The sequence below is a fragment of the Hevea brasiliensis genome, chromosome 1 (assembly GCF_030052815.1).
Source record: "Hevea brasiliensis isolate MT/VB/25A 57/8 chromosome 1, ASM3005281v1, whole genome shotgun sequence".
NCBI classification, from domain to species: domain Eukaryota; kingdom Viridiplantae; phylum Streptophyta; class Magnoliopsida; order Malpighiales; family Euphorbiaceae; genus Hevea; species Hevea brasiliensis.
In genome coordinates, this window is record NC_079493.1 from 68794635 (window position 1) to 68821610 (window position 26976).

The following is a 26976-nucleotide window of genomic DNA, read 5'->3' on the forward strand; positions in this document are numbered from 1 at the left end:
TTTGGAAATTTAGTGTGATTTTGCTTTAAATTGATTTCGGATTCGCACTTAGCATGATAGTACCATATTATTCCTCTTCCATTTATGGAGTTGAGATCGATTATTTTTCCTCCCTCTCTAACTTACCAGTTGAGGTCGAGATCGGATGAGTACTCATTAGCTAGCTAGCCACCTCCCTTATTGATTTCGATTAGTGAGGTTGTAGATTGCTTTATCGTGGTGTACAACAACGCATTGATCAAAAAATTTTGTGTCATGACTTAAGTTGTGTATGGATTAGCAACACTGTGTTTATTAAATTATTTGTCAAAATTGTGTTATAAATGTGATTTGAAAATTGTGAAATGTGATTGTGTAAAGTTTAAATTATGATTTGGCAATGAATGGTTTATGTTCAGCTTTTTAAATTTTATTGTGCACCACTAAGTAAATTATACTCAACGATAGCTTATTTTGCTATTGCAGATAAAGGAAAGAAAAGAGTAGTAGAGTAAGCTACTGAATTGATAAGGACCGCATTGACTTTTTGGTACGGGTATTATTTATACCCTTGTAGTTTATTTTAATGTAAATATCATAGTGTCATATGTATTAATGTAAATTGAGCAGTTATACAGTAAACTTGTAATAATATTATTTTTGAAATTTTTGTCTGTAAATTTAACTTCTGAATGTAAATTAACTATTTTAAATGCAATATTGATGAGTTTATTTAATTGTTTTGAAAATATTGTGAATTGAGAATTTTGATTTGCATTTGTGTTGATTGGGTTGATTATGTGGATTTGAGTTGCATTGAAGGTTGAGATTTGTGAAATGATTTATTGGAAGTGCTTTTTACAGGTTTAAAATTTTTAGTTTTTCTCAATTATAGACGACACTCTGTCGAAATTTTTACAAAATTTGCAAAAAAATAAAAAGGCCCGAAATTTTTACCTAGTTTTTAAAATAAATTTAAAAGTTTTTAATACCTGTTAAAAATACTCACTACCTTCAAAAGAAGACAAAATTGTTTTAAAATCCCTTGTAGTGTATTTAATGGGTTATCGGTAGGCGAAGTTTGATAATTCATTAAGTATACTATGGGATCATGTTATGCCTTACGGAGGGCTAAGGTGTTACATATTTTAGTGCTAGAGGAATTATCCGCTTTGGCTATAAGCCTCACGGTTTTGTCTCTCAAGCGAATATGCTTAACCCTGTAGTACTTCTAACTCTCCAGGCCATTCCACCAAAAGGTGCCTCTAGGCCTTGACTCACTTGTCCGTATCATTCCCAGTGTCTTTTTTAACTGAAACACACAATTTACAGTCTTTTAGTATCACATCTCATAATAAATCCAATAATTTATTTCATGCTTATTTAATGGTACCCTTAAATGTGCTTAAAATGGTATTCTTTGAAATTTTCATTTTAGGGTTACTATTGTAACACCCCTAAGTTCGGTAGTGCGTTCTACTGTTCCGGTGACCAGTGCTGTCCGGACAGCTAGGATGCCTAGAACTACACTTCGATAAGTGTGAGGAGACATAAAATAATGAAATACAAGAAAAGAAAATACAAGAAAAACAAAGGAAAAATAATAGCAAAGAAATGTAACCAAGTTAAGCGAGCTGAGAACCCTAGCGATGGGTGACCGCACCGGGAAGTCAAGGCGTGGACCGTTGACTAGCCCTGGACTGCGGGGAACCCTGGAAAACATTTTTAGGACTTAAATAGACCCTTATTGAAGAATAAATCTAATTAGAAAGATCAAAGAAAAATTAAATAATTTGTACAAAGAAAAGTGAGAAATCGAAAAACAGACAAAACCCGGTGTTACCGAAAAATCGGGAATGCAACCCGAACAGGGGCATTATGGTCATTTGACATCCTGAATTGTCTTTTGACCTAAATGTCCATTAAAAATAAATAATATTACACTTAGAAAATGAAATGAAAAATTAATTTGAGGGTACCTAATACAAATAGCCAAAATGGAGTGAAAAATGTGTAAATAAAACATTTAAGCTTATTATATAGTTATAATTGAGTGAGTGGGCCACTAAAGGAATATAATAGACACATAATGGGGCAGCTGTACTTCCATTATCCCAGCAGAAAGTTCATCTTCTCCATTTCCATAAAGCCAGCCAAATTGAGAAGAAGAGAAGTCCACCATTGACGTTTCCTTAAAGCTTCATCTAACCCTTCCATTTCACCTTCAATCACTTAGGTCCCTTCATGAAAAATTGTCTACACATCACAACGAAGAGTTTGATACCAAATTTAAGAAATTTAATCAAGGTTTAGCAAGCTCCAACCATAGGGTAAGTTAGCATTTTTGAAGCTTTGTTAAATTTTGTGTGCATGTTATGGGTGTTGGATTTGTGAAGAAAATTTTTGATTTTGAAGAGTTATTGTTGTGTTCATTTTGGACAGCCATGTAGTCATGTATTTGATGAGATAATTGTGCATATAATTGATGAGAATTATGTTGGTTATGGTGATTTAACATCCTAGTGAATTACTTCATATATATATGGTGATTTTTGCACTTGGATGGAAAATTGATGAATTGTGGAAAACTTGGTGTTGAGGAAGTTTTCGGCAGCCTTGGAACTCTTGGATAAGTATATGTGTTCATGAAGATATGGGCAGAATTGTGGCATTAAGGATAGATGGATATGTATATGAAATTGTTGTGTAAAGTGTATGTAAAATTTTGTAATGGTTAGGTGTGTATGTAATTGTATTCGGACTTTGGAAATTAGAATTATAATTGGTGTGTTGAGGATAATTGTAATCTGCCTAAAGTGATGTTAATGTAATGTGGAATATGTTTTTGGTAATGTACCAAAACAGATTTGGTAGGGAAGTAAACATATTGCAAGGTAAATGTGTGTAATTGATGTGTGTTAAGCAAAGTAACCAAGGGCAATGTACATTTTAGCCAATAAGTTTAAATGTATAACCTCAATTGGTATGAGACCAATTGGAGGTGGAACTAGGCACAAAATGTGCCAACTTTCATTGAGAAAACATACCAAAATTCTACTTGCAAGGTGACCTAAGAAAATGACCAATTCGGATTAGGTGCAATTAAGACCTGAAAAATGACCAATTGGGCAGCAGTGAGTGTTTAGGTCATAACTCACTCAAAACAAGTCCAATTGACCTGAAATTTTAACCATGAATAGTTAAGACCCATACCTACAAGTCTTATGAAGACACCAAAGCCCAGAAATTACCATAAGAAAGTCAAAAAGCTTGTACAAGTTCGGGTCCAAAAACTGGCCGAACCAAAGTTGACCAAATTGACCTAAAATTGACCTAATTTGATGCCATTTGACCAGCAATAGTATAATGACCATAACTTGGTCTACTTAACTCGGATTGACCTAAAATTTTGCCCTGCGTGCAATAAGACATAGATCTACAAGTTTGTAGTTTTGACCGAAACCCGAAAACCAAGGAAACTAGGTCGTCCGGTTAGGTCAAACTAGTATCCCGAAATCCAGCAATTTGTAATGAAAATGCAAGAAAACGCAATATACATAGAATTGAGTTTGGTAACACGTACCAACCCTAAAACCCTATCGAATGTGACATATAAAGGACACTAAAACCTAATTTACCTAGAAAACATCGAGGGTCGACATATTAGGTTGACTAAGTAAATATTTGAATTCAGTGAATTATTTGTCAAACATTATCGATAGAGACAGTTTAATTTAGTACTGAAACACTTCAAATTGTGTTTCTCAGTTAGTAAAGACTCAGGAAAAGGGAAGGAAACACTGAGTCCAGACCAGGAGACAGTCATCAGAGGATTGTGCACAACTAGTTTTTAATTGATTTTACTTTGAATATTTCATATGATTAAATGACATATTTTTCTTATGTATTATGTTTAACAAGCATTGGATTTAATTCAATGATTATTGAAAATTGTTAAAGTATGTATGAATTCAGCTTGGTGAAATGGTATTTCCACAAGTATTAAGCATTGTTATGGATTCAACAAATTATGTTTTGGAAAATTGTGATAGAACATGTTTTGAATTGTGAAGGTAATTTTCATGGAAAAATGCAAATTTATGATTTGAATTGTGATGAGCATAAAAATTATTGGATATTAGAATTGACTTTGAATCGAATTATATTGTGATTTATGCTCACTAAATGGATTGTAATATTGTTTTATATCTCACTATAGATGCTTGACTAGGTTATTACCCGTCTCTCTCATTTGTTGAGAAGACAACGGAGTTAGTTGTGTTTTGATTACCATGGTACGTGCACATGCTTAGATTTTCCTCTGATTTGAGGTTATATCTAAGTTTATTTTATCGTTATGGCCCTTGCGAAAGATTCATTATTGTGATGGTACTGTGCACGATGATTCGACCTCCCCGACCATAGGGAGTTAGAATCACATCGAATATGGCCCTTTCGGATTAGTCTTGCATAGTTAGTGAGATAAAGAATGAGTTTTGAGATACAGTATGATTTTTGAAATACAGTATGATTTTTGAGATGCATAATGATTTTTGAGATACAGAATGACTTTTGAATGGTAAGGAATTGTGATTTAAATTATGGTTTACGTATAATTGATTTTGTTGGAATTACTTAAATGGATAGTCATGATTTGATAAATTGAATTTTGTGATCAAAGTCATTTATACAAATGATTTACATTATTAGCAATAAATATTTGGAGCTGTGGAAATTGATGAGTATTCAGATTTCCAAATTATCTACTGTAAATTTTGTCAATGTATATTGTACTATGTTTTAAATTATAGTTGTGCACCACTGAGTTCACCACTCAGCGACAGCTTTGTATGCTATCGCAGGTAAGAAGAGCATAGAGCAGTGAGTAAATTTCTTTGAGGATACATTCAGATCAGCTCCAGGTATATCATAGGTATACCCATGTACATAGGTTTTGATGTATGCATGTAATAATATGTATGTAAATTATTTGAGCAGTTGTATAGAAACTCTTGTAAAATATTTTGGTTTGTAATTAAATGTAAATTATTGTAAATGAAAATTTGAAATTTCATTTACTTGAATAGTTTTGTATTATATTTCTTGTATCTCAGTCTTTGAAAAATCACTGCGGATTTGAGTTGAGAAAAATGTTGTGTTGAGAAAAATGTTGGAGTTGAGATTTGCAAATACATATTGAAGTGCTTTTTTACAGGTTTTCTGAAGAACTGTTTTATCCAAAATACAAAGGGCACTCTGCCAAAATTTTTACAAAAATTCCAAATAATTCAAATGTGTCAATTCTATCACTTCAGTTCAAAAAGGTTTTAACACCTGTAAATAGTGCTCACCACTGTAAAAGAAGTAAGAAAAGTTTTGAAAATCCCTTGTAGTGTATTTAATGGGTTATCAGTAGACGGAGTTGGTAATTCATTAGGTATACTACGGGATCATGTTATGCCTTACAGAGGGGTAGGGTGTGACATGTTTTAGTGGTATCAGAGCAATGGTTTTAAAGTAAATTTTGAACTATGAATTTGAAATCTTTTTGTCGGTAACTACAACTGCTCAAATGTTTGATACATATAGTACATTTACATCATAAATGTGAACTAATGGAGAGGAATCTCCTTGTGTTGGTTGTACAGGAATAGAAAATTCTGTGAGAAAAATGGAAGAGAAGAATGAGATAATAGAACAGTCTGTGATGGCAGAAGAACAAGTTGAGGCCCCAGCTCCACAAAATGTCGAAGGCCTGACTGTACCAGTTTTACCGGTACAAATTACTGCACAAATGGCCCAACAAATGGCCACTTTCTTTCAACAAATGGCTGATAATCTGTCAGCCCAAGCCCAAGTACAGACCCAACCCCCACAAGGGCAATGTGAAATGGAAAAGAGGGAGAAACCTATGGGTCAGAGTTCGAACAGTAATTTGGGGAAGAGAAAAGAATTTGAGGAACCTCGAACTCAGAAATATGATAGAGGCGGATCATCAGGGCAGAGACCACTAAGATCTAGTTGTCGAACAACTAGAAGTTCCTACCCTTCCCGCCAATGTGAAACTTGTAGAAGATATCATGGAGGTATTTGTCGTAAGGCCTCTGGAGCCTGTTACAATTATGGAAAACTTGGACACTTTGCTAAAGATTGTGCTAAACCACCTCGATCTGCTCTCCGGAGTTCACAGACCGTCAGTCAGAGTCAAGATATAAATAGAGTTGGTACTCCTCACCACTATAACACAGTGAATCAACCCGAATATAGTAACACACCAGTCGGAGTGTCCACTATGCGCCAAGTAAAAGGAGCAAAAACTTTAGATGTAGCTGCTGGTGAGTTCTTAATTTTAGTTATTATTTGATCCCAGCACTACTTAGTTGTGTGTTAGTGTCAGAACTATATGTTATGTTGTCATTCCTTTACATGGGAACGAATTTTGATGTATTAGTGACTAGTCCTTTAGGATAATAACTATAATAACAAGTATGATTGACATTACTTTTGGAAGAATTGTTAGCTAAAAATATTTTCTAACATACCATAAATTATAAAGTTAAATGGCGAGCCTACTTAATGTAAGGCAAGAGGACCTAAAAGTAAGTTACAGTAATAGAATTGCTCTAGATGAGGGCAAAGATGTTACTGTTAGTAATTGTCAAAGGAAATTGTAATCATAATCGGTTTGGGATATTAGTGGATTCGAGAAAGATAAGATGTTAGAAAACCTAGTCCATGAGGTTATAACGTAGTGACTATATAATGTTCTCGATGGTTGTATTGTAAGCTGCAGATTACAGTACCAACACTGGATTATTGTGTAGAGCTACGTGTTTCCTCGTGGTATAATAAGTAAGAATATTTGTAAGTAATCTATAAATTGATACAGTTGCACTCGAATAAAGTACTACTACTGGAAATAAATGTGAAAATTTTTATCATAAATTTAAAACTTCAGAACTAGCCTATCAAATGATTACACTTGTAAGGTAGCTAGAGTCAGTGACTCGGTTACATTAATGTGAATTACCTGTACCACAGTAATTGCTATAAGCTTAGAGATATCAGTACGACTTATCATCCTCAGACGGATGGACAGTCGAAACAAGTGATTCAGGTAAATTTTGAAACTCGTTGAGTTTCTATAAATAATGAAATGAAATGATAATAATAACCTGTAAAATGGAATAAACCCTCGAGAATATACTGAGAACTTCTATCATTGAATTCGAGGGGAGATGGGACAGATACATCCCACTAACAGAATTTGTATATAATAATAAGTGTCAAGCTAGCATACAAGTGGCACCCTATGAAACATTGTAAGGGAACAGATAACTATGGATTTTGTGATGAGATTTCTGAGGACACAGAATAGTCATGATGCAGTATAGGTTATAATTGATAGACTAACCAAGTCTGCTCACTTTTTGCCAGTTCGGATGGACTATAGCCTGGAAAGATTGGCCAGATTGTACATATATGAGATTGTAAAACTGCATGGAGTGCCAGTATCAATTGTATCTGACAGAGATCCTAGGTTCACTTCTAGATTCTGGGGTAGTCTTCAGAGAACCCTTGGAACTAGATTGAACTTCAGCACAGCATTCCACCCACAGACAGATGGTCAGTCTGAGAGGGTTATTCAGATATAGGAGGATATGCTACGGGCTTGTGTGATTGAATTTGAAGGTAGTTGGGATACACACTTGCCTTTGATTGAGTTTGCTTATAACAACAGCTACCAATCAAGCATTGGGATGCCTCCATATGAAGCTTTGTATGGCAGAAAGTGCAGAACTCCCTTATATTGGGATGAAGCAGGTGAAAGAAAGATGATTGGGCCAGAAATTGTTGAGCAGACAGAGGAAAAGATCAGTTGATCGAGCTAGACTCGAGTGCATCGAGGCCGTCGAAGTTCTATGTTAATCTGAAGAGAAGAGATATTGAATATGCAGTGGGTGATAAGGTATTCCTCAAAGTTTCTCCTTGGAAGAGGATTATGAGATTTGGCGGAAAAGGGAAACTAAGTCCTCGTTTCATCGGACCATATGAAGTTCTGAAAAGAGTGGGTCCTCTGGCATATCGGTTGGCATTACCTCCAGAGCTAGCAAAGATACACAGTGTCTTCCATGTATCCATGTTAAGGAGGTACAGATCTGACCCATCTCATGTACTACAAGTTGAAGAGATTGAAGTAAATCCAGACCTCTCATATGAGGAAGAACCCATAAAAAATTCTGGCTTATGAGGTGAAGCAGCTGAGGAACAAACAGATACACCTGGTTAAAGTGCTGTGGAACCATCATTCAGGCCAGGAAGCTACTTGGGAACGTGAAGAGGATATGAGGAGACAGCACCCACAGCTGTTCAGAGACTAATGCCAGGTAAAATTTCGAGACGAAATTTATTTAAGGGGGGGAGAATTGTAACACCCCTAAGTTCGGTAGTGCGTTCTACTGTTCCGGTGACCAGTGCTGTGCGGACAGCTAGGATGCCTAGAACTACACTTCGATAAGTGTGAGGAGACATAAAATAATGAAATACAAGAAAAGAAAATACAAGAAAAACAAAGAAAAAATAATAGCAAAGAAATGTAACCAAGTTAAGCGAGCCGAGAACCCTAGCGATGGGTGACCGCACCGGGAAGTCACGGCGTGGACCGTTGACTAGCCCTGGACTGCGGGGAACCCTGGAAAACATTTTTAGGACTTAAATAGACCCTTATTGAAGAATAAATCTCATTAGAAAGATCAAAGAAAAATTAAATAATTAGTACAAAGAAAAGTGAGAAATCGAAAAACAGACAAAACCCGGTGTTACCGAAAAATCGGGAATGCAACCCGAACAGGGGCATTATGGTCATTTGACATCCCGAATTGTCTTTTGACCTAAATGTCCATTAAAAATAAATAATATTACACTTAGAAAATGAAATGAAAAATTAATTTGAGGGTACCTAATACAAATAGCCAAAATGGAGTGAAAAATGTGTAAATAAAACATGTAAGCTTATTATATAGTTATAATTGAGTGAGTGGGCCACTAAAGGAATATAATAGACACATAATGGGGCAGCTGTACTTCCATTATCCCAGCAGAAAGTTCATCTTCTCCATTTCCATAAAACCAGCCGAATTGAGAAGAAGAGAAGTCCACCATTGACGTTTCCTTAAAGCTTCATCTAACCCTTCCATTTCACCTTTAATCACTTAGGTCCCTTCATGAAAAATTGTCTACACATCACAAGGAAGAGTTTGATACCAAATTTAAGAAATTTAATCAAGGTTTAGCAAGCTCCAACCATAAGGTAAGTTAGCATTTTTGAAGATAGCTTTGTTAAATTTTGTGTGCATGTTATGGGTGTTGGATTTGTGAAGAAAATTTTTGAGTTTGAAGAGTTATTGTTGTGTTCATTTTGGACAGCCATGTAGTCATGTATTTGATGAGATAATTGTGCATAGAATTGATGAGAATTATGTTGGTTATGGTGATTTAATATCCTAGTGAATTACTTCATATATATATGGTGATTTTTGCACTTGGATGGAAAATTGATGAATTGTGGAAAACTTGGTGTTGAGGAAGTTTTTGGCAGCCTTGGAACTCTTGGATAAGTATATGTGTTCATGAAGATATGGGCAGAATTGTGGCATTAAGGATAGATGGATATGTATATTAAATTGTTGTGTAAAGTGTATGTAAAAATTTGTAATGGTTAGGTGTGTATGTAATTGTATTTAGACTTTAGAAATTAGAATTATAATTGGTGTGTTGAGGATAATTGTAATCTGCCTAAAGTGATGTTAATGTAAAGTGGAATATGTTTTTGGTAATGTACCAAAACAGATTTGGTAGGGAAGTAAACATATTGCAAGGTAAATGTGTGTAATTGATGTGTGTTAAGCAAAGTAACCAAGGGCAGTGTACATTTTAGACAATAAGTTTAAATGTATAACCTCAATTGGTATGAGACCAATTGGAGGTGGAACTAGGCACAAAATGTGCCAACTTTCATTGAGAAAACATACCAAAATTCTACTTGCAAGGTGACCTAAGAAAATGACCAATTCGGATTAGGTGCAATTAAGACCTGAAAAATGACCAATTGGGCAGCAGTGAGTGTTTAGGTCATAACTCACTCAAAACAAGTCCAATTGACCTGAAATTTTAACCATGAATAGTTAAGACCCATACCTACAAGTCTTATGAAGACACCAAAGCCCAGAAATAACCATAAGAAAGTCAAAAAGCTTGCACAAGTTCGGGTCCAAAAACTGGCCGAACCAAAGTTGACCAAATTGACCTAAAGTTGACCAAATTGACTTAAAATTGACCTAATTTGATGCCATTTGACCAGCAATAGTATAATGACCATAACTTGGTCTACTTAACTCGGATTGACCTAAAATTTTGCCCTGCGTGCAATAAGACATAGATCTACAAGTTTGTAGTTTTGACCAAAACTCGAAAACCAAGGGAACAAGGTCGTCTGGTTAGGTCAAACTAGTATCCCGAAATCCAGCAATTTGCAATGAAAATGCAAGAAAACGCAATATACATAGAATTGAGTTTGGTAACACGTACCAACCCTAAAACCCTATCGAATGTGACATATAAAGGACACTAAAACCTAATTTACCTAGAAAACATCGAGGGTCGACATATTAGGTTGACTAAGTAAATATTTGAATTCAGTGAATTATTTGTCAAACATTATCGATAGAGACAGTTTAATTTAGTACTGAAACACTTCAAATTGTGTTTCTCAGTTAGTAAAGACTCAGGAAAAGGGAAGGAAACACTGAGTCCAGACCAGGAGACAGTCATCAGAGGTTTGTGCACAACTAGTTTTTAACTGATTTTACTTTGAATATTTCATATGATTAAATGACATATTTTTCTTATGTATTATGTTTAACAAGCATTGGATTTAATTCAATGATTATTGAAAATTGTTATAGTATGTATGAATTCAGCTTGGTGAAATGGTATTTCCACAAGTATTAAGCATTGTTATGGATTCAACAAATTATGTTTTGGAAAATTGTGATAGAACATGTTTTGAATTGTGAAGGTAATTTTCATGGAAAAATGCAAATTTATGATTTGAATTGTGATGAGCATAAAAATTATTGGATATTAGAATTGACTTTGAATCGAATTATATTGTGATTTATGCTCACTAAATGGATTGTAATATTATTTTATATCTCACTATAGATGCTTGACTAGGTTATTACCCGTCTCTCTCATTTGTTGAGAAGACAACGGAGTTAGTTGTGTTTTGATTACCATGGTACGTGCACAGGCTTAGATTTTTTGATTTGAGGTTAGATCTAAGTTTATTTTATCGTTATGGCCCTTGCGGAAGATTCATTATTGTGATGGTACTGTGCACGATGATTCGACCTCCCCGACCATAGGGAGTTAGAATCACATCGAATATGGCCCTTTCGGATTAGTCTTGCATAGTTAGTGAGATAAAGAATGAGTTTTGAGATACAGTATGATTTTTGAAATACAGTATGATTTTTGAGATGCATAATGATTTTTGAGATACAGAATGGCTTTTGAATGGTAAGGAATTGTGATTTCAATTATGGTTTACGTATAATTGATTTTGTTGGAATTACTTAAATGGATAGTCATGATTTGATAAATTGAATTTTGTGATCAAAGTCATTTATACAAATGATTTACATTATTGGCAATAAATATTTGGTGTTGTGGAAATTGATGAGTATTCAGATTTCCAAATTATCTACTGTAAATTTTGTCAATGTATATTGTACTATGTTTTAAATTATAGTTGTGCACCACTGAGTTCACCACTCAGCGATAGCTTTGTATGCTGTCGCAGGTAAGAAGAGCATAGAGCAGTGAGTAAATTTCTTTGAGGATACATTCAGATCAGCTCCAGGTATATCATAGGTATACCCATGTACATAGGTTTTGATGTATGCATGTAATAATATGTATGTAAATTATTTGAGCAGTTGTATAGAAACTCTTGTAAAATATTTTGGTTTGTAATTAAATGTAAATTATTGTAAATGTAAATTTGAAATTTCATTTACTTGAATAGTTTTGTATTATATTTCTTGTATCTCAGTCTTTGAAAAATCACTGCGGATTTGAGTTGAGAAAAATGTTGTGTTGAGAAAAAATGTTGGAGTTGAGATTTGCAAATACATATTGAAGTGTTTTTTTACAGGTTTTCTGAATAACTGATTTATCCAAAATACAGAGGGCACTCTGCCAAAATTTTTACAGAAATTCCAAATAATTCAAATGTGTCAATTCTATCACTTCAGTTCAAAAAGGTTTTAACACCTGTAAATAGTGCTCACCACTGTAAAAGAAGTAAGAAAAGTTTTGAAAATCCCTTGTAGTGTATTTAATGGGTTATCAGTAAACGGAGTTGGTAATTCATTAGGTATACTACGGGATCATGTTATGCCTTACAGAGGGGTAGGGTGTGACAACTATTCATGGCACTATTTAAGTTAAAATGTTAACTTTCTCATGCTTAATAGGTATGTGAATTCCAATTACACCCACATTTTGGGTATCTAATTTGTTAGCATTGATTGCCATTTCCATTTCTAAGTCTCCTAAGAGAAATTGTAATTTTTTAGTTTTGGTCCCCTGTTTTCTACTGTTCCATTAGTCTAATTACTGTGGGAATTTGGCTAAGTATCCCCTATCAAAGTTGTTCCTTATTGTCTCATCTTTAATTCCCTTTTTGAATCACTCCATTTAGAGCTTTGTAGCCCAATATATGGTCATTTTTCTAAGGCTGGCCGAATTAGTTCAAACCCAGAATTTTGGGCATTTTATTGGTTATGGCATTTTTGGTGTGCTGACTGCAGCTCACATTTTGGATGGCTTATAGTCAGAATTTGGGTTTGTGTTTTTCATTAAAGGTGTAGTGCTATGTCTCAGCTTTCCATCTGTAAAAAATTCAGGTCATTTGGACCTTCCTACACCAAGTTATATCCAAATAAACAAACACTATTCATTTGGTCATTTTGGTGCAGTGGCAATGCACATTACCTAAATTTGACCTAATTGTTCACTATCTTACTGTCATTTTCTAGGCATGGTTTTTGCATGAAAATTGTGTCATTATGTGTCTAATTTCATATCAAATTGGCCTCACACCAATTGAGTTGGCAGAATTTCAGTTTTGGTCCCTGAAAGGGACCTAGGTCATACTGCCTAAAGGTGGACACTCTCCAATCCGATTTGAATTGCATTTCTACTCATTCCAACACATCTCAATTAATCAAAATTGACCATTTCTAACCTCAATTGCATCAATTGACTATTTCCTTTAATTTGTCCCCCCAATTTTAAGAACTCAAGAACCCTAATTTTGTATTTCATTCACTTAGTGCAAATAAAGTTTCTCACTTTATTCTACACACTTAATTATACTTCTATATCACTTTAATTTCATCAAACTCAAACAATTTTAACTCCCATATAGGCTGGCCAAAATTCACAATTAGTCCCACAAGTTTGTTTTGTTTCCATTTTCCACAATTTCTAAGTTTATTCAACCATAAACACAACAAATTAACTAGAAATTTCAAGTTTAGCTTCCTAACCTTTCTTTCAATTTTAATTGTTCAATTGCTTCATTTTTCTCCTTTCTTTTCTTGATCAAACTTCTTTTCAATATGCCAAAGTAAGGTTTAATAAAAAATAAAGGGAGAATTTATGGGAATTTTGGGGTTAAGGAAGCTTGGTTTTAAGCTTCATTGGTGGAGTTTAGAAAGAGATGAGAGAGGAAGTGAGGGACGGCAAAATGGGTAAGGAAGATGACCATTTTTTTTCTTTTTAACTTTTAACACTTTTATGCCATAATTAAATTAGTCAAATGCCATTTACTTAATTATTCTTTTATTGCATCATGCATGATGTCATTTGATGATTTAATATTCTATTTCCATTTCCTTTTTCTTTTTTTTTTTCTTTTTCTTTTTTCCTTTATTTTTCTTATTTCTACTTGACCTTCTACTAATTACTATTTATTCTTGTTCAGGGCTTCTCTAAGTGACTTAAATAGGGTTTTAATTCTCTTATTTGTCCGGACTAACACCAATCACCAGAATAGTTAAATATACCGGCTATGCATATAAGGGTGTTACATATGCGTCATCGAGTGTCTTGCTGGCGTAATAAATAGTGTGAAGCTTTTTATCTTTTCTTTGCCTAAGCACTGCTCTAACTGCATAGTCAATTGCATCGCATATCACCTCGAACGGTAGCTCCAAATCTGGTGGTTGCATTATGGGTGCTAAAATCAGGGCTTCTTTGATCCTGTTAAAGGAGACAAGGTAATTTTAATCAAAATCAAAGGGAACATCTTGACTTAACAAGTTGGTAAGTGGCTTAGCTATTTTGGAAAAATCTTTAATGAATCTTTTATAGAAGCTTGCATGTCCCAAAAAGCTTCATACTCCTTTGACTGATGTTGGTGGTGCCATCTTTTCAATGATTTCAATTTTTTCCTTATCAACTTCAATTCCTCTTTCTGATATCAAATGTCCTAGAACTATACCTTCCCTTACAATGAAGTGGCATTTTTCCCAATTTAGGACCATGTTTGATTCTTTACATCTTTGCAATACTTTGGATAAGTTATCTAGGCAATCATCAAAAGTAGTTCCATAGACAGAAAAATCATCCATAAAAACTTCCATAATATTTTCAATATAATTAGAAAAAATGGCCATCGTGCATCTTTGGAAAGTAGCGGGGGTATTACTGTTAGTAGTATACCCTAGAGCATATCATTTAGTATGTATCTTATACATGTTTTTATTAATAAAAGACATTTCCACTTTTTCTTTTACATAAGATATTTATGTGTAATAGAAAAGGTCCATTAATATTTTGTTAGAAATTCTATTCTTAAGTTGTTAAGAATATGAGTGACAGTATTTCTAGTACAAAATATCATAAATAGGTTCACAATCGAGGATATTTCATAATAAGGACATGACTTATCCAGCAAGATTGTATTCATGTTTGTTCCCAAGTTATTTATATTAGATATAAATAAGATAGAATGGTGAGTCTCATGCCATATGACAAACATGATAGGCACTTATAAATGATAAGTAGGCCGAACCAGTGACACTTATGACAAGCACATGGAGTTTACTCTTGTCAATGCAATGTCATAAATCATATCAGTGCATATAATATTTAGACCTGAGATAGCACAGTTATCTTGTATATAGGTGGTTTGAGTTTGATACTGCTTTCATACTTGCACTGTGCATGGGCATATGGGCATGTGTTGGCTCCTACTATTTATATATGGAGGTAGGTGTTGATCAAGATTGAATCTGTTCCTCTAAGTAAATAGAGATAAAATCCTATGTTCATTTAATTGTTCTTGATGTTTCAAGTTCCTAGCCAGGACAGATAGATTTAATCAGAAAAGAGTTTCTGATGAGAAAATCTTTTTAATCAAGAACTGGAATTAAAAGAGAACATAATATTCATAGCAAATGGAGTTTGACATAAACCATGATTCCAGCTTGAGTTGGGATTTTATAACAGAGAGATTATAGTGCATGGTAACATATGATTATAAGTTCATTTAAGGTAAACCTTATTACTAATTGGGTGGCCATGGCATGCTATGCTAGGTGTTAACCATGGTCTATGAGGTGCATAAAATGATTTAGAGAAATCATTTATGGTAAGAAAGAGTTCTGATGATATAAAGAGTTGATATCATATCTCATTGCCAATTAGTGATGAGCCTAGTAAGTCACACACATACACAAGTTATCACCTAATTAAATATGATTTAATTAATTAATTAAAGAGTTTAATTGATTAATTAAATAGGTTTGGTTTGTAATTAGATTGTAGAGTCCCTAGCATGACTTGAAACCAAATCTAGATTATTGGATGTATAGTATAAGTTAAATTTATATTTAAAGTGTTTAAATATGAATTTAATTAATGAGAAATTAATTAATAGAAATTAATTAATTAATTTATATTTTATATAAATTGATTAGAAGAAGAAAAATAATTATTTTGGGTTAAGAACTCAAAATTAAGACACAGGGGCATTTTGGTCATTTCACAGGGTGACATGTGGCACCATGAGATGGTGACACATGGAATTACACATAAGCTTGCCAAATGTCTTTTAATCATGTAAGATGATTAAAATTAAGATTAAATATAGGTTTGACACTTGGCACAATGTGATTGGGTCAATTAAAACTAAAGCCAATCAAATGGTGACATGTGGCAAGGGTTTAAGTGGTGACCTAGCTATATAAGTGTTGTTATGAAAAAATAAAAACACAAGCTGCTGCTCCCAAAGGTGCCGCCACCCCTTGGTTGCCTCTCCCTTCTTTTCTTCTTCATCTCTCATTCATTCCAAGAGATTAGCAAACAATCTCTTGAATTAAAAATACTAGAAATTGTTTCTAGTGTCCTGTTTACATCTTTAATCTCTTAAAAGGCAGAACTTGATTTTCTAAATAATAGAAAAAGCTTTAGAAGCTATTCAAGGGCTGCCATAGGTGTTCTTGGTGTGGAAAAGCTAGAGGGACAACATCTGGTGTCCTGAAGACGCATCTCAAAGGCGCAAATACACTGCAGTGCATCAAGAGGTTAGTGTGTTTGTTCTTGATTTAATCTAGGGTTCTAAAATTAATCTGATTAATTTTTAAAATCTGAAATGGCAAATACAGATCTAAAAACATATTAAAGGAGTTTTAATATGTTGTTTATCATTGAAATCAAATAGATAAAAATAAATCTTGCATGATGCATGTGACCCTAGGTGAAAATTTTTTGAATTCAATAGTATAAACTTGTGTTTTTTGCGCTTCCGTTCCTTCAATTACAAAGACCAAACGACATTATTCTATATGCAAATGTTATGTAAGGGCATGTGAATGTGGTCTTTTCTTGGTCTTTTAGGTGAATAGGAATTTGGAAAAATCCCTAATACCCATCTAGATAGCAGAAGTAGGAATATTTTACTAATCTTTCTAACATTTGGTCTATGAAAGGAAGAGAAAAATGGTCCTTTCTGGTGGCACTATTCAATTTTCTATAGTCTATGTGCATGCGCCAACCAGTAACTATCGTAATAGGGATTAGTTCTTCATTTGCATTTTGAATGACAGTTGTCCCACCTTTCTTAGGCAATACATGCACTGGACAAACCCATTTGCTATCAGAGATCAGGTGTCACACCTCACCCCTCTGTAAGGCATAACATGATCTCGTAAAATACCTAATGAACTACCGAACTTCACCTACCAATAACTCATTAAGTACCCTCAAGGGATTTTAAAACAATTTTCTTATTTTTGATAAGTGGTGAGCATTTCTAATAAGTATTTTAAACATGTAATTAAGTTGAAAGCTAGTTGGAAATTTTAGCCCATTTTATTTTTCCGCAAATTTTATAAAAATTTTGATAGAGTTCTCTCTGTATTTTGACAAAACAGTTCTTCAAATACCTGTAAAAAGCACTTTTAAAAATTTTCTCAACAACTGCTTCAATTTCAAACTCAATCTCAAACAATTTCTCAACACATTTATCAACTTTCTGTAACACCCTCCCGGTAGCAACTCCGTACATTCAACTGTTCCGGTGACCGGTGTCGGTCCGGACAGCTAGAACGTCCAGAAAAATATTTAAACTAAAGTCATGAACCATAATTAACTCAAATATTAGTAAGAAAAATTTAGTAAAAATTTTAGAAATAAAATACAACCAAGTTAAACGAGCCGGTGCCCTAGCGAGGGGTAACTCAGAGGGAAGTTGCGGTTCTCGCAACGAGGAGCCCTAGACCCAGGGGAAAAATTATAAAATAATTTTTGGGACTCCAGAGAAGGGTTATTGAGGTTCCCATGGCATTAGAATGCCAAGAAAATACCTAGAAAAATTTTTCAATCGGTACAGACAATTTTGACCCGTTAAGCCAAACGGAGGGCATTTTGGTTATTTCGCCTTCAGAGACGATTTTTGGCCGACTTGTCCAGTTAAGTAAATAATTATTATGGTCTAAAATATGAATAAATATTACTAAAAATTAAAATGAAAATGGGTAGAGAAGAAGAGGAAAGAAAAATGACAATAAATGTCAATTTTGACATCATATGATGTCATCTAAGAGTTTCCCCCTAATCACATTTAACCAACCATTTACTTAACCAATAAAAGAGACAAATGGACCTAAAAATTCTGCTCTTCTTCTTCTTCTTCTTCCTCCAATACGTGACCTCTTCCATAGCTAAGCATATTCAAGCTTTTCAAAGCTTGATTCACCCATTTCTACCCAACAAAATCATAACCTAGCTTCACAAAAAATTAACCTAGCAACTTGAGCAACCTCTAGGCAGCCAAAAGAGGAAGAAAGAAAGGAGTTTGGGTGGCTGGAGATTCTGCCCCATTCAAGGTTAGTGCACATATACACCTAAAGCTCTTTATTTCTATGTTAAAGACTTGAAATAAGTAAGGAATTGTAAGTAAAATGAATAAAAACTATGTGTGTGTATGCCATAAATTTCGCCTGCCCTAAGGAAGGAACAAAGGTAGAGTGTTTTTGATGGTTTTAATGGACTTAGAATGAATTAGAGATTATGTTTAAGGTGTATATACACATAAATAATGAATGGAAGTGCTTAATTAGGTGTTTGTGTGAATCATAAGGGAAAACTAGGGTTTTGAGAAGTGAAAAATTGACTTGGCTTAGGAAATTGTTAGAGAACATCTTAATGGTCAATTAGTGACCATTTTAGGTGAGTTGACCATAAATTGGACTAAAATATGGCATGGCAAAGTGGAATGGTAGGCTGCCTAGGGACAGCAGCATAGTGGCTGAGATTTCAGTCCACTTGGACTGCCATATCTTTGGCTGTGTTGGTCCAATTGGTGTTTGGCCAATTGGACATGAAACTAGGCTTATAATGGCACATTTTTGCTGAAGAAACCATGCCCAAAAGACCAAAGAAAGAGGACCAAAAGTTGGCCCCAATCCGGATACCACAAACAGCCTGAGAATGACCAAATGAAGCGATGCTCGTTCCTTTGGCAATAACTCACTGTAGAATGGTCAAATTGACCTGAAATGTTTACAGTAACAAGATATGATATAGAAAAACAACTTTCATGAAGAACATCACCCCAAATTGTGCCATTAACCCATTCAAATTATTGGGCAAAGTTGAGTAATCAAACCTGCAACTCTGCAGATTTTCATTTGAGCAGTAATGTTTGGAGGACTATAACTCTCTCTAGAAAACTCGGATTTAGGCGATTCTTGAACCGATGGAAACCTAAGGTATGGTAGAACATTTCATAGGAAGAAAGTTAGACCAAATTATGAACTTAACTTGATCAAATTACTGACCAAAGTGGGACCAAAAATCTGCGAGACCCAAAATCTCAGCATGAGCGATTGCGTGAGCGATAAACTTATTTTGGCCATAACTTGAGCTACAAAACTCCAAATGGAGTGATTCAAAAAAAAGAAATTCAACTTGACAAAATAAGGAACAACTTTCATGTTTACCATTTCCTCAAATTCCCATTGCAACAGTGCTTAATGGAATAGTAAAGTTAAGTTTCAAAAACTGAAAATTTTGTTTCCCTTGGTTAAAGCTTAGAAATGGTATTAATGCTTAATGCCAACAAGTTTTAAATGAAAAATGTGGTATGTTTGAAGTGCCAAAGTCAGTGTACATATTCTCTATGCAAAAGTCAACTTTCTTGTTGACCAATGAAATGAATAGTGACACCAAAAGTTAAAATTCAAAGATTGAAGAATTTTAAAGTATCAAATGCCCTAGTATACCTAACAAGATTGGTTTGGATAGTTTGGCATGCCAATAGGGTATTGTTTTAGCAGTACTGCGAAAGGCTTTATGCCTGTATTCATGGCTTTATGCCCGTATTCATGGCTTTTATGCCTGTATTCATGGCTTTTATGCCCGATTATGTGATATCATGGCTTTTTAGCCATACTGACTGAATACGTGGCAGACGTTCTGCGTCCCATGGTATGACGGCCCGAGGCAATTGTAACACCCCTAAGTTCGGTAGTGCGTTCTGCTGTACCGGTGACCAGTGTTGTCCGGACAGCTAGGATGCTTAGAACTACACTTCAATATGAGTGAGGAGACATAAAATAATGAAATACAAGAAAAGAAAGTACAAGAAAAACAAAGGAAAAATCATAGCAAAGAAATGTAACCGAGTAAGTGAGCTGGGAAACCTAGCGATGGGTGACTTAGGGAAGTCACGGCGTGGACCGTTGGTACTGACTGCAGGGAACCCTGGAAAACATTTTTAGGACATAAATAGAACCTTATTGAAGAATAAATATCATAAGAAAGATCAAAGAAAAATTAAATAATTAGTACAAAGAAAAGTGAGAAATCGAAAAACAGACAAAACCCGGTAATACCGAAAAATCGGGAATGCCACCCGAACAGGGGCATTATGGTCATTTGATATCCCGAAGTTTCTTTTGACCTAAATGTCCATTAAAAATAATTAATATTATACTTGGAAAATAAAATGAAAAATTAGTTTAGTGGTCTTGGAAAATAAAATGAAAAATTAGTTTAGTGGTACCTAATACAAATAACTAAAATCAAGGGCTTAATGTGGGATTAAGTGAAAGTTTACCTTAAAATATGATTTAAATTGTTTAGTGGTCCACTAAGAACATTAAAATGGTTAAATATATTCATTAGTGGGCAGATTCTTCCCACTCAAAAGGGTCATCTTCTTCATTCCATAACCCATGCCGAATTGAAGAGGAAAAGAAATCCTCCATAGCCATTTTTCATGCAAGCTTTCTTATCTCCCCATTTTCAACTCCAATCCCTTAAGTAGCTTTATGAAAAATGGTCTACACATCACAAGGAAGATATTGATACCAATTTTGAGAAGTTTGGTGAAGGTTTAGCAAGTTACAATTAAAGGTAAGTTTGCATTTTTGAGAATTTCCTTGTTAAACTTTATGTTTATGTTATGGGTGTTAGTTTTGTGAAGGAAATTTTGAAGTTTAAATAGTTATTGAGATAGCCATTTTTGGACAGCCATGGGGTCACACATTTGATGATTTATTATGCATATAATTGATGAGAAATAATGTTGATCATGGTAAATTAATATCCTAATGAATTGTTTCACATATATATGGTGATTTTGGCACTTGGATGAGAATTGATGGATTGTAGGGCAATGTGGTGTTGAAGGACAATTTCGGCAGCTTGGGAACCCTTGCATAAGTGTATGTATTGATGGAAGTATTGGCAGAATTGTGGCATTAAGGAATGAAGGATATGTGTATGAAATTATTGTGTAAAGTGTATGTGAGAATTAGTGGTGTTTAGGTGTGTATGTAATGGTATTGAGATATTGTAAATGTGAATTATATTTGGTGTGTTGAGGGTAATGGTAATCTGCCCAAAATAATGTTAATGTAAAGTAGATTATACTGTGGTTAATGTACCAAAACAGATTGGTAGGGAAGTGAACCAAATTGCAAGGTATATGTGTGTTTGAAGTGGGGTGTGAAATGCATATTGAGGGCAGTGTACATTTTAGCCCATAACCTGAAATGTGTAACCTCAATTGGTATGAGACCAATTTGAGGTGAAACTAGGCACAAAATGTGCCAACTTTCATTGAGAAACCATACCAAAATTCTGCTTGCAAGGTGATGTGAAAAAATGACCAATTCGGATTAGGTACACTTGAGACCTAAAAACTGACCATTTGGGCAGCAGTGAGTATTTAGGCCATAACTCACTCAAAACAGGTCCAATTGACCTGAAATTTTAACCATGAATAGTTAAGACCCATACCTACAAGTCTTATGAAGACACCAAAACCCAGAAATGACCAGAAGCAAGTCAAAAAGCTTGCACAAGTTCGGGTCCAAAAACTGGCCGAACCAAAGTTGACCAAATTGACCAAAAAAATGACCTAATTGATGCCATTTGACCAGCAATAGTATAATGACCATAACTTGGTCTACTTAACTCGGATTGACCTGAAATTTTGCACCGCGTGCAATAAGACCTAGATCTACAAGTTTGTAGTTTCGACCGAGACCCGAAAACTGAGGGAACTAGGTCGTCCGGTTAGGTCAAACCAGTGTCCCGGAATCCAGCAATTTGCATTAAAATGCACTAAGCAAGGAAATGACTTTGGTAAAACATACCAAACCTAAAACCTTATCGAATGTGACATATTAAGGACACTAAAACCTAATTTACCTAAAACGCAACGAGGGTCGGTATATTAGGTGATTAAGTGAATAATTGAGTTCAGTGCATTATTTACCAAACACCATCGATAGAGACAGTTTAATTTAGTACTGAAACACTTCAAATTGTGTTTCTCAGTTACTAAAGACTCAGGAAAAGAGAAGGAAACACTGAGTCCAGACCAGGGAGACAGTCATCAGAGGTTTGTGCACAATGGCTATTTCTTTTGAAATTTTCAATTGAAATGAATTATGACTATTTGTATATTATTGTTTTAAATTGTGTTTGTGCACAACGAATATTTCTTTTGAATTTTTCAATTGAAATAAATATTGACTATTTGTACATTATTGTTTTAAATTGTGGAAATGTCTTTGAATGGGTATTTATTGCTTGAAAAGCATTGTAAATGATTTGAAACTGTGAGAAATTGTTTGAATGATATTGATGGATACTTATTGCTTAAAAGCATTGTAAATGGTTTGAAATTGTGGGAAAATTAGTTTAGTGTGATTTGTGAGAATCGAAGTTAATTATGAATTGTGTTGCCATTTTGTGAATGAAATTATGACTTTGGAAATTTATTGGATTCTCACGAATCATTTGAATAAAATGTTTGGAATTGATTTTGTGTTCACACTTAGCATGACAGTATCGTATCATTCCTTCTCCAATTATGGGGTTGTGATCGTTTATTTCCTTCTCCATTTATGGAGTCGTGATCGTTTATTTTTCCCTCTCTGGTTTACCAGTTGAGGTGATCGGATGAGTACTCATTATATAGCTAGCTCCCCTTCCTCATTGATTTCGATTAGTGAGGTTGTGATTGCTTTGTCGTGGTGTACAACACGGCATTGATCGGAAATTTGTGTCATGACTTAAGTTGTGAATGAATTGGCAACACTGTATTCTTAAATTATTCGACTAAATTGCATTATTATGTATTGTGAGATTGTGAAATTGATTTAAACTCTCATTGACATATACTGTCTTTTGAATTCAAACATGATCTGACTTATGGAAAATTATTGTGATATTGAAAAATGGAGTTTAAATTCTTGTTGACATTTATTGTCTTGAATTTAACTATGATTTTAAGTATCCACTATTTACATGACTTATGAATTGTGATTTAAATTGTATTTGGTTAATGTTGTGCACTACTGAGACATTGTCTCAGCGATAGCTTTAATTCTTTGTCGCAGTAGAGAGCAGACAGGCGCAGACTAGGCTGCATATACCTCCAGCGAGAGATTTTTCGGGTATAATGAGTATACCAATATTTTGCATTTTGTCTTGTAATGTATGACACTTTGTATGTACATATTGTTTTTGGTTTTGAGCGATTGTAAATTCAAAGTGTACCTTGAAGTTGTAAAATAATTATGAGCTGTTTTGACTTGTAAAAGCTGTATTATATTTCCTTATCTCAGACTTTGAAAAATTTCTATGAAATTGAGTTGATAAATTGTTGTGTTGAGAAATATATTGTGTTGAGAAAAATGTGGAGTTGAGATTTGGAAAATTATTGAAGTGCTTTTTTCTGAGTTTTTCAAGAACTGCTTTATCAAATCTGAGATGGCACTCTGCCAAAATTTTCTGAAATTCCAAATAAACCAAATGAGTTAGTTATTTCACTTGATTCACCAAAGTCTTTAACACTGTAAATAGTGCTCACCACTGCAAAAGAAGTAAGAAAAGTTTTAAAATCCCTTGTAGTGTATTTAATGGGTTATCGATGAAGCGGAGTTGGTAATTCATTAGGTATACTACGGGATCATGTTATGCCTTACGGAGGGTAGGGTGTGACACGCGGTGTCGATGCCAACGACCGTTATCGATCGATCGTCGAAGATAGGTTACTTGGGCATGGAAAAGTATAACTGTGATTGAACTGATTATTAAAGAAAATACGAAAATTAAGTATCAGGAATGATTACAAAAATACAAAGAAGCTCAATATCATGAAGAAAATAATTAACGAAATGCATGAAGAAGTTAATATCATAAAACATGATTAGCCCTCGACTAAACAATAAGTTAGTAATTATTCATTTCTTATGAACACAATAGCAAGGAAATTATTATTTTTATTTGCATATTATATTTTCTTGTATTATTGGCACCACTAAGCTTTATGCTTAGCGCGTCGCTTTTGCAACGCGTAGGTACTGAAGATTTGAACAGAGGGCCCAGTAGACCACAGATTCGGTAAGGCAGTTCACAGTTCTGCATAGTGTCCGTGTCACCTCACCATCCACAGTGCATTGGTAGGACACTAGGTCCCATTTTGTAATTTGAGATTCATTTTGATATTTTGTAACTAATTTCTATTTTCTCATATGTATTTGAACTTATGTAATAAATTTCGATATTCATGTAAATAATGAAAATTGTGTTTGTGAATGGAAAAGTGAATACATAACTGTGACTTGTACATGATTATCACATGAGATAAATGATTGAGAAATGAATGGTGAAAAATGTTGAGATTTTGATATTGAAGTTTGAGAGTGATGAGATGATTGAATATGATCATAGGAAGTGTTTTTCACAGGTTCCGAAGAACTGTTTTCTCTATTTTTAGCCGGTACTCTGCTGGATTTTCTATAAAATTCTCGGAACCTCAAATAAATTATAATTTCGATAAATGGCTTAAATAAATTATATTTCACAAGTTATATTCAAAAGGAAGAATAAAAATGAATTAAGATAAAATAGAGTGCTCGGCACACTGAGTGGCATAACTTGCTCGGCTACACTGTAGTCGGGTAAGGGGTGTCACATTTATTGGTATCAGAGCGCGGTTTAGGCGTTTCTGGACCTATATAGACTGCATATCATGCATTGCATTCATAAGAGTTGAGGTGACACTATTGCAGATCTGTATTTCCTGTTTATTTTAGGTTAAGGCATGGAATAAGAGAGTGAAGAGACAATGAGATAGCGAATAGAGATGAGAAGGAGACTGTATTTAAGATGAAAAAGGATGAGTACATAATTGTTTGAGGATAGGATTGAGACTATGGAGAAAGTGAAGTAGGATAAAACGGAAAGGTGAAGAAATAAAAAGGTAGTAGCTCCTCGATTATTTACACTGGGTAAATTTCGAGGACGAAATTTAAATTAGAGGGGAAGAGTTGTAACACCCTCCCGGTAGCAACTCCGTACATTCAACTGTTCCGATGACCGGTGTCGGTCCGGACAGCTAGAACGTCCGGAAAAATATTTAAACTAAAGTCATGTACCATAATTAACTCAAATATTAGTAAGAAAAATTTAGTAAAAATTTTAGAAATAAAATACAACCAAGTTAAACGAGCCGGTGCCCTAGCGAGGGGTAACTCAGAGGGAAGTTGCGGTTCTCGCAACGAGGAGCCCTAGACCCGGGGGAAAAATTATAAAATAATTTTTGGGACTCCAGAGAAGGGTTATTGAGGTTCCCATGGCATTAGAATGCCAAGAAAATACCTAGAAAAATTTTTCAATCGGTACAGACAATTTTGACCTGTTAAGCCAAACGGAGGGCATTTTGGTCATTTCGCCTTCAGAGACGATTTTTGGCCGACTTGTCCAGTTAAGTAAATAATTATTATGGTCTAAAATATGAATAAATATTACTAAAAATTAAAATGAAAATGGGTAGAGAAGAAGAGGAAAGAAAAATGACAATAAATGTCAATTTTGACATCATATGATGTCATCTAAGAGTTTCCCCCCAATCACATTTAACCAACCATTTACTTAACCAATAAAAGAGACAAATGGACCTAAAAATTCTGATCTTCTTCTTCTTCTTCTTCCTCCAATACGTGACCACTTCCATAGCTAAGCATATTCAAGCTTTTCAAAGCTTGATTCACCCATTTCTACCCAACAAAATCATAACCTAGCTTCACAAAAAATTAACCTAGCAACTTGAGCAACCTCTAGGCAGCCAAAAGAGGAAGAAAGAAAGGAGTTTGGGTGGCTGGAAATTCTGCCCCATTCAAGGTTAGTGCACATATACACCTAAAGCTCTTTATTTCTATGTTAAAGACTTGAAATAAGTAAGGAATTGTAAGTAAAATGAATAAAAACTATGTGTGTGTATGCCATAAATTTCGGCTGCCCTAAGGAAGGAACAAAGGTGGAGTCTTTTTGATGGTTTTAATGGACTTAGAATGAATTAGATATTATGTTTAAGGTGTATATACACATAAATAATGAATGGAAGTGCTTAATTAGGTGTATGTGTGAATCATAAGGGAAAACTAGGGTTTTGAGAAGTGAAAAATTGACTTGGCTTAGGAAATTGTTAGAGAAAATCTTAATGGTCAATTAGTTACCATTTTAGGTGAGTTGACCATAAATTGGACTAAAATATGGCATGGCAAAGTGGAATGGTAGGCTGCCTAGGGACAGCAGCATAGAAGCTGAGATTTCAGTCCACTTGGACTGCCATATCTTTGGCTGTGTTGGTCCAATTGGTGTTTGGCCAATTGGACATGAAACTAGGCTTATAATGGCACATTTTTGCTGAAGAAACCATGCCCAAAAGACCAAAGAAAGAGGACCAAAAGTTGGCCCCAATCCGGATACCCTGCAAACAGCCCCTGCAGAATGACCAAATGAACAGTAACTGTTCCTTTGGCCATAACTCACTGTAGAATGGTCAAATTGACCTGAAATTTTTACAGTAACAAGATATGATATAGAAAAACAACTTTC